This window comes from Musa acuminata, chromosome BXJ2-8 (genome assembly GCF_036884655.1).
Source record: "Musa acuminata AAA Group cultivar baxijiao chromosome BXJ2-8, Cavendish_Baxijiao_AAA, whole genome shotgun sequence".
Classification (NCBI taxonomy): Eukaryota; Viridiplantae; Streptophyta; class Magnoliopsida; order Zingiberales; family Musaceae; genus Musa; species Musa acuminata.
In genome coordinates this window covers 17,145,776-17,154,901 of record NC_088345.1, presented here as the reverse complement: position 1 = coordinate 17,154,901, position 9,126 = coordinate 17,145,776, and positions in this window count along the sequence as shown.

The following is a 9,126-nucleotide window of genomic DNA, read 5'->3' as shown; positions in this document are numbered from 1 at the left end:
TTCATATTATGTCTATAAATATAATCTGACATAATTTGTACTAATGTATTTCATACAAATCGGACAAAGTCATTTAGGATGTTTTTGAACATTATAACATTTTCATTCATATATTAAAAAAACAATGTAAAGCAAACAAAAAACACACTATCGAAAGAATATTTTCCAAATATTTTTCATTCATTTCATTTTATACTATGTCAATAAATGCAATAAGACATAATTTGTATTAGGGTGTTTTGGAAGATAGCTATATGTTTTCAACGTTCCAAATCACCATAAGTGACTTTTTATGACATATATTAAATACATAAGTATAAATTATATCCTTTTGCACTTGTTGACACAGAATGACAAGAATTTGAGAAATGACCCATCTATAGTGTTTTTCTATTCATTTTATAGTTTTTTCTAAACGAAAATATTGTAATGATGTTCCAAAACACCCTAAATGATTTTTATGATTTATATGAAATCCATAAGTGCCAACTATGTCATATTGCATCATATTGTATTTGTTTACACTGTTTTCTATGAGAGAAAACACCGTGATGATGTTCAAAAACACAACTTGTATGAAATATATTAATGCAAATTACATCATATTGTATTTGTTGACATGATATAAAGTGAAATGAATGACAAGAATATAAAAATAAAAAAAACTCTTTTTACAATATTTTTTATTCAACTTATAATATTTTCTGTATATAAACAACTCAATTTATAGTGTTTTTCTGTCCACTTGGATCGGGTACCCATACCAGTCCATAGGATGCCTGGAACATAGGCAAAATAATACAATCAATTTTTTGAACGATAATTTAAGTATCATTTGAATTAGGAGATATCATTTGTTAAAAACCAAAATGATTCATCTTTTCAAAAACTGAATAATTTTTTTCTAGAAAAATTACCCACAATCAATTAAGAAGAAACTCACCACCCAAACTGCTCTCATGTCCTCCCTCCACACCTATATATAAGATAATCAAACCTATATATTTTACGATCTTTTTTCGTCCCTAAAGAAGTTTTTTTTTTGTTCTTTTACTTGACATTCCTTCAAAGTAAGGCTCTAGGAATTCTAAAATAATTGTCAACGCCAACGGATAGAACATTTTGTTCATAAATTTTAAATTATATAACCAACCTTAAATGATATATTTAAGACGAATCAAATTGAAAGTAGAGTATCTCTACTCTGAATGGGAATCTCAAATCCAATGATCATAGCCACAAATAATATATCTATTACTAATTTATCCATCATAGCAGAAGATCACCATTTCTTTCATTCATGGTGACTAAAGATAGGTCATTATGCTGAAAGACATTCTCTATCCACGGTTGGTGCCACTTGTTTGTAAATAAACCATTGCTAATAATTTTTTTAAAAAAAAATTCTTAATACTTTTTACAAGGATAGACAAGTTTTTTTTCTTTAATTATGAGTACCAGATAGGGTGAAGTTATCTAATTATGATCGTGTTTGGAATAGGATTCTGGATGAAGAAATTTTATGGATAGAAACAATCCTACGTTGAAAAGATTGGTCGAATAGATTCTGACAATATACTATTTTTAATAATTTGTAAAAATTAATAATAATAATAATAATTAATAATTAATTAATTTCTTTTTTCATATGGCTTCTACCTGCCCACTCTACTACCCACCATTCTTATTGTTATCAACTCTTTCCATCGTCATATTAATGTGGATCATTGCCCACAAAAGAAGAGGAAGCTTCTATTATTGATTGTTCGACACCTGCTTGCATGCTTGCCATTGATCTTTCATTGACATCGTCACAGGCTCTTTTGCTTCGAAGATGAGGAACTCATTGTCGTTGATCGTCAACTCCAACCTATTTGCTTGCCATCTATCTTTTGCTGACACCATCATTGCTAACTCTACTAGTTCCGAAAGAGGAGGAAGCTATTATCACTGATTGCCAACTCCAGCTTACTTGTCTGTTATTAATCTTTTGACAACACAGTCTCCGTCAACTGTATTGTCTATGAACTAGAAAGAAGAGGAGAAGAAAAAGAGGGGTACAAAGAATAGGAAGAGGAAGAAAAAAGAAAAGAAGAGGAGGATATTTATAAAGGGATAGTTTGATATATTAAAAAATATTAAATCAAAAACATAAATAATAAATGAGGACCGTCAATAATAATCTTCATGAACTAAGGTTCATCAATCTACCAGTTGTTTTGGTGAAAAAGATATTAGTAGGTCAAAAAGTAAAGTTTGACCTAAACTCTTATCCCAGAAATTACATCTCTAAGCCTCTGTAGCATTATGACTGATGCAGGGTATAGTTTTAAGTAAAAGGAGGGAACTCAGTTGGATCTTCTGCAGCTTTGCCTAAAGTGCACTTTCGTTCATGGTATGATGGTGGTAAGGGAAGGCCAACTATTCTCCAGATATGGAGCCGCGTAATAAAAGGAGAAGAAAACTAGGTCCAGAGGAACTCCATGCAGGGTATAGTTTAAGTAAAAGGAGGGAACTCAGTTGGATCTTCTGCAGCAAATGCTGTCTCATAACAGCATTTCAATAATTGTTGAAGTCTACTGATGAGAATAGACATCAAAAGTTTATCCAAACAGAGTATATAACGAATACAATCTTCACCACGACATTCCAGAAAAAGAAATAAAAACACAAATTGTTAGAGTTCTGTCACACCAAACACATTTCTGCTCCAGCTTATTGAATTGAGACTTTACACAAATTCCCAGAATAACAAACTTTTTATACATAATGTTGCAAGATCATACTGTAACTACAAAATTGATATCGAAACAATGCTTAGCTGCAGATTCACAAAGGTGTGCTATGACTGAAGGTTCAAAGCCTACTGCAAATAATTTCACAGGTGTATTTTTATATTTTACCAAAAGTACAGATAAGATGCTTTGCAAATAATTCATCGAGGAAACCACACAAGAATTTGTATAAACTCAAAACAGGATAAAAAAAATAAATTTGAAAAAATTAGATCATCTACCTGTAATCGGAGTCATCTGAAATGCCAATGATGACAACACAATCTCCATGACAAGGTCTGATAGGGCAGTCATCGACCATAAATTTGATAGTCGACCAAATTTGTGTGTGTCTACTTTGCATGTCACGAACTTTGGCATCATATTGTTGCAACTTGAAATCACCGACATTGAATAGAAACATTTGACCACTACCAACTAACAATTGATAATGAATTCAATTATCTCCTCTATTAGAATGATGAGAAAACCCCTCTTATAGCTCAATTTTTATGTTACACTCCATACCGTAAGTTTTTCTTCTTCCAACTCACTGTATCCATCTTGGCAGGTGCTCGAAACAATCAAACTTCCACCTCGTTATGGTAGTAACAATGTTGAAAGAACAAAACAAACAGAACCAGTATATATCAAGCACCTCATCTCTCGATCTTGAGATGTCTAATTGGATTCTGGTTATAGTTATCGACTAATATTTTTTATTTTTATTATGATAGAATTCTTTAGAAGATGACTTTGATGAGAAGAACTCTATTAATTATTTATCCTAGACTCTCTGGTCTCACTTATAAATAAACAGATTCTTCTAGGGACTCAATACATGATGTAATGTGACGTTAAGTTATACGTTGAGAGATTATAAATCTTTTATCATCTCTCCTTTGTCTCTATTCTAATTTCATCATATAAAATGGTCCTATGAAAGATAAGAAAAAGAGAATGTGAGTCTAATTTTTTTTGCAGATCAACATCATAGCTTCTTTTAGATCGAATAATGGTATACTTGCGTATCATATAAATATATGAAGATAATAATTTATTGGGCCTAGTACGTCCACAGTCGATGAGTCGAGTGAATTATGAAGATAATAATTCACTAGGCCAGAAGGAATTTTGACAGGTATGACTCATGACTAGCTTGATATTGGGCCTAGAGGGTCACACACATATGGTTGGTGTTGCGACGAATAGAGGTTCAGATATAAGATATCTATCGGATCCCTTGTCTTATTAGATATCCAATAAGCCCCTGAATTATTGGATCTTTAGATGAGATCCAATAAGAATCAATGAGAGATTATTAGATAGAGATCCACTAATCTAAGAAGATTGGGTAATTGGATGAAGATCCAATACCAAATAGGGTAAGTTGATAAGGGGCCTCTATAAATAGGAAAGAACCAAAGAGCCATAGACTAAGCTTCTTCGCAATCCCTATTATGTGGATCACCGCTAGAGAAGAGAACGCCTAACCTCCTTCATCCTCTCCCATAGATTTGTAAGAATTCAGGGATATGCAATCTCCTTGGGTAACACAACTATCTCCCACGTGATTTTTAGTTTCGTAGGTTTTTGCATATTAATTTTTGCACGACGATGAACACCTTTTGGGAAATTTGGGATTTTGATTTTATGTTCTTCCATTACATATGTGATGTCGCCCCTAGATTTTTCTACACTCTATCATATAGACGAGTATATAGTACATCAGTTTGTTTGGTTATCTCGATGTCTCTCTCAAATAAATTATGACCAGGATTATTTAAAGGCAAATCAGTCTCATTATCGTGATATCATCACGATCTGATTCCCATTGTACAGATCCATAGACATCATAATATATACGTACAATAAGCAATATAAAATGAGAAAAATATCATAATAATAATAAACAAAAAGAATATATATCATGTCATATATGTCATCACTCACGTGATTAGCTTGTAGGGCACCTATAACTAGCAATCATAATATCTGAATAATATATGATAAAATACTAGTAATAATAAGCAAAGAGATCATCGCGACATGTCATAAGTGCCATCACTCATATGATTGGCTTATAGGACACATATAACTAACAATCTCCCACTTGCCCTAAAACTAATCACCTATATATCTAATCCCCATCAGACCTTTGTGACACTCAAATATAATTTGAGTCAATGGCTTCGTCAATGGATCGGTAATATTATCTTCGGATGAAACTCTTTCCACTACTATATCTCCATGGGTTACAATCTCTCTAATAAGCTTGAACATCCTCAAAACACTTATAATGAGACTTGGGTTCTTTTGCTTGAGGGATCACCCCATTATTATCGTAATATACGAGAATCGATTTTACGCTGCTCGATATGACTCCTAAATCGATGATGAACTTTTTCATCCAAACCTCCTCTTTTGCTACTTCTACCATAGCATAGCAATGTATTATGCATTTATGGTCGAGTCAATGGTAGTATTTTGCTTGGAACTCTTCTAGCTCGCTGCTGCCCCATTCAAGGTGAACACATACCTTGAATTCAACTTGTAATTGTTGAATCTCGTATTTTGATGATGAAACTACTTGATATATGTTTATGATTTAATCTGCGTTTTGAGTGACGCAGGATGCTTCGATCAGGATGAGACAATTAAAGCAGGAAAATCATGTTGTGCCGAAGGAACATGTCAGAAGATTGGACGTCGGGCCGGTGGATCGGTCGACGTATCGACAGAAGGCTTCGGGCCGTGAACTCGGGCATCGGGCCAAGAAGAGCGGGTATTGTGCCAAGGATATCGGAGTTGCGGAGTCAACTGACCGATTGGGCAATAGGCTGCAGGAGAGGACGATGCGCCGAAGAATCGGACGAAGCGTCGAGGGACCAATGACATGTCGGACAACTTGGTTAATTGCTTAGGATTAATTGTCTCGATCGAAGTTTTGTTTTAAGTGTGCAGGATTAACTATGATGAGAGTAAGACAAGCAGCAGGAGTTGCGCCGGAGTCAAGATCATGATCACGTTGGGAGTTCGAGAGTTCGACGGAAGTTCGGACGGTCGTCGGAGGTTCAGAGAGAACAGATCCGAGAAGTCCAGAAGCTTGCCAAGCGAAGCTCGTCGGAACTCACCAAGTGGATCGTCGCAAAGTCCAGGAGTATGCCGGATGTCCGCAGAAGGATCACCGAGGGTTATCGGTTGATCGACGGAAGTTGGCCGGAAACTCGCCGGAAGAAGCGATTGACGCATCGGAGCAAGCTGCAGAAGTTGTCTTAGAGATAATCGTAGTTAGCACGATGATTAAGCATGAAAATGGGAGGTGATCCCATTAGCTTAATCTTGGGGCAATTGGGCCCCTGAAAAGATTCAAAGTGGGTCGAATGGAGTGAACCATTCGGACCCTGATTGCACCAGGAGGTGCAACCGCCCCAGCCAGGAGGTGCAACCGCCTGGGCTGTGGGGTTGAGAGGTGCAACCGCCCCAGCCAGGAGGTGCAACCGCCTGGGCTGTGGGGCTGGGAGGTGCAACCGCCCCAGCCAGGAGGTGCAACCGCCAGGGTTGCAAGGCTGGGAGGTGCAACCGCTCCAGCCAAGAGGTTGCACCGCCAGAGCTCAAGTTCCGAGCTCTGCCAGGCGATGCAACCACCAAGCTCAGTCTTCGAGCTTTGGCAGAGTGGTGCATCAGCCTGAGCTCAGTCTCGAGCTTTGCCAGGTGATGAATTCACCAAGCTCAGTCTTCGAGCTATGGCAGAATGGTGCATCAGCTTGAGCTCAGTTTGGAGCTCTGCCAAGTGATGCAACCACCAAGCTCAGATTTCGAGCTCTGCCAGGTGATGCAACCACCAAGCTCAGTCTTCGAGCTCTGCCAGGTGATGCAACCATCGAGCTCAGTCTTCGAGCTCTGGCAGAGAAGAAGCAATCGGCAGAGCTCAGTCTTCGAGCTCTGCCAGGCGGTGCCACCTCTCCAGTTGAGAGGTGCAACCGCCTGATCCCAGAAATTCTGGGATTAGATCGATTTGATCGTTTTGAGCTCGAATTTTGAATTGGGTTGGGGCCTATAAATACCCCACCCATTCAGCACTGAAAAGATACAGACCTATACCGAAATTGTGATCTTTTCTGTGATTCTAAAGAGCTCAAAAGTGTTGTAAAGCCTTGAGTCTCCTCCTTCTGTTCTTCAAGTTTTCAACTGTAAAGTGAGGAGAGAAAGGTCTGTAAAGGTTGTCTCCTAAGCCTGTCAAAAGGAGAGAAACTATAAGAGGGAAGTTTGGCCTTCGCCCATTGAAGGAAGGCACCTAGTTGACGTCGGCAACCTCATCGGTGGAGGAAGCCAAAAGTGGAGTAGGTCAAGGCTGACCGAACCACTCTAAATCTCTGGTTTGCGTTTATTTTCGAGCACTTTATCATTACTGCAAACCTCCCTCATCACTACTGCTCTCTGCGCTTTCACGAACAAGTTCTAAGTGCTGTTCTTCCAAATCTGCATTCAGACGTAACTTCGTATTTTCATACATTACAGTTTACGTTTACGTTTGATTCTGCAGAACTGTTTTCCGCGCTTTTACGAACGAGCTTCCTTGCAGTTTACGCTTACATTTTAATCCTATTAATAACTGCAATCTGTCCTCTACGATTTTACGAACGAGTTTCAACATTTAGACGTAAAACTGCATTCAGACGTAAATCGGCTTTCCTCGCTCAATCATCAGATTTCAGTTCACGTTTACGTCTTGATTTCAACTGCATACTGCCTTCTGCGAGTATACAAACGAGTTTCAAAGTTTAGACGTAAATCTGCGTCTAGACGTAAAACTGCGTTTAGACGTAAATCTGCGTTTAGACGTAAAACTGCGTTTAGACGTAAAACTGCGTTTAGACGTAAATCTGCGTTTAGACGTAAAACTGCGTTTAGACGTAAAACTGCATTTAGACGTAAATCTGCGTTTAGACGTAAATCTGCGTTTAGACGTAAATCTGAGTTTAGACGTAAACTGCGCTTAGACGCAAAACTGCGCTTAGACGCAATCTGCGCTTAGACGCAAACTGCACTTAGATACAAACTGAGAATTTGCTTTTGCATCATAATAGTTTTTGAACGAACGCAGCTTTTGGTTTTTAAATTATTATAAGATTTCCGCTGCACTAATTCACCCCCCCCCCTCTTAGTGCTCTCGATCCTAACAATTGGTATCAGAGCGGGGTATTTCTCATTTCGGATTTACACCCGAGAGAAATGACTTTTCAAGAGGGCTGTTCGGTCTTTCGTCCACCGTTCTTTAACGGATTGGACTACACTTATTGGAAAACTCGAATGAGAGTTTTCTTAATTTCTCTAAATCTGGATTTATGGAATATCATTGAAAACGGTTTTCAACTTCCCTCCAAACCGATGAACGAATGGTCGGTTTTGGAGAAGAAGAATTTTTCTTTAAACGCAAAGGCTATGAATGCCTTATTTTGCGCATTGGACAAAAATGAGTTCAATCGGATTTCTACGTGTGAAATGGCTTTCGATATTTGGCGCACTCTTGAAATCACGCACGAGGGAACTAGTAGAGTCAAAGACTCGAAAGTTAATATTCTACTGCTTGATTTCGAGCTTTTTCATATGAAACCAAGCGAAACCGTTGTTGACATGTACACCCGTTTTACGGATGTCGTCAATGGTTTAAAATCACTTGGTAAAAGCTTTTCGGATTTTGAACTCGTTAACAAAGTTTTGCGCTCACTTTCTAAAACTTGGGATTCAAAAGTAACTGCTATTCAAGAATCGAAAAACTTGAACCATTTTCCACTTGAAGAACTAATTGGTTCATTGATCACATATGAAATGACGTGCAATGCACGTGAAGAACTTGAGAACCACCTTCCAAAGAACAGGAAGGATTTGGAACTCTGGACAAATGAATGCCACTTGAGCGATGACTCAAGTGATGAGGACAACGATGAACAAACCAACCTTCCAAAGAACAGGAAGGATTTGGGACATAGAACATTTGAAGACCACTCGAGCATAAGCTCAAGTGATGGTGAACTTAAAATGAAACGAAAATTAAAAAGCAAAAAGAATGGAACTACTTGCTTTAAACGCAAGAAGAAGAACAAAAATTGGGATGAATCGAGCTCCTCCGAAGAAGAGAAAGTCAACAAAAGCAAGGCGGCAAACTACGCCTTAACAGCCTACAATGATGAGGTAATCGAAATCCCCCTAATTTACTTCGAAATTACATGATGCTGCACTTTTCTTTTTCTTTAAATTTTCTTGAAAATTATATTTTTAATAATTTAACAATAAAAATGCAAAAATATGATCATGCTTGTAATCTTGAAAATGATAATGAAAATTGCAT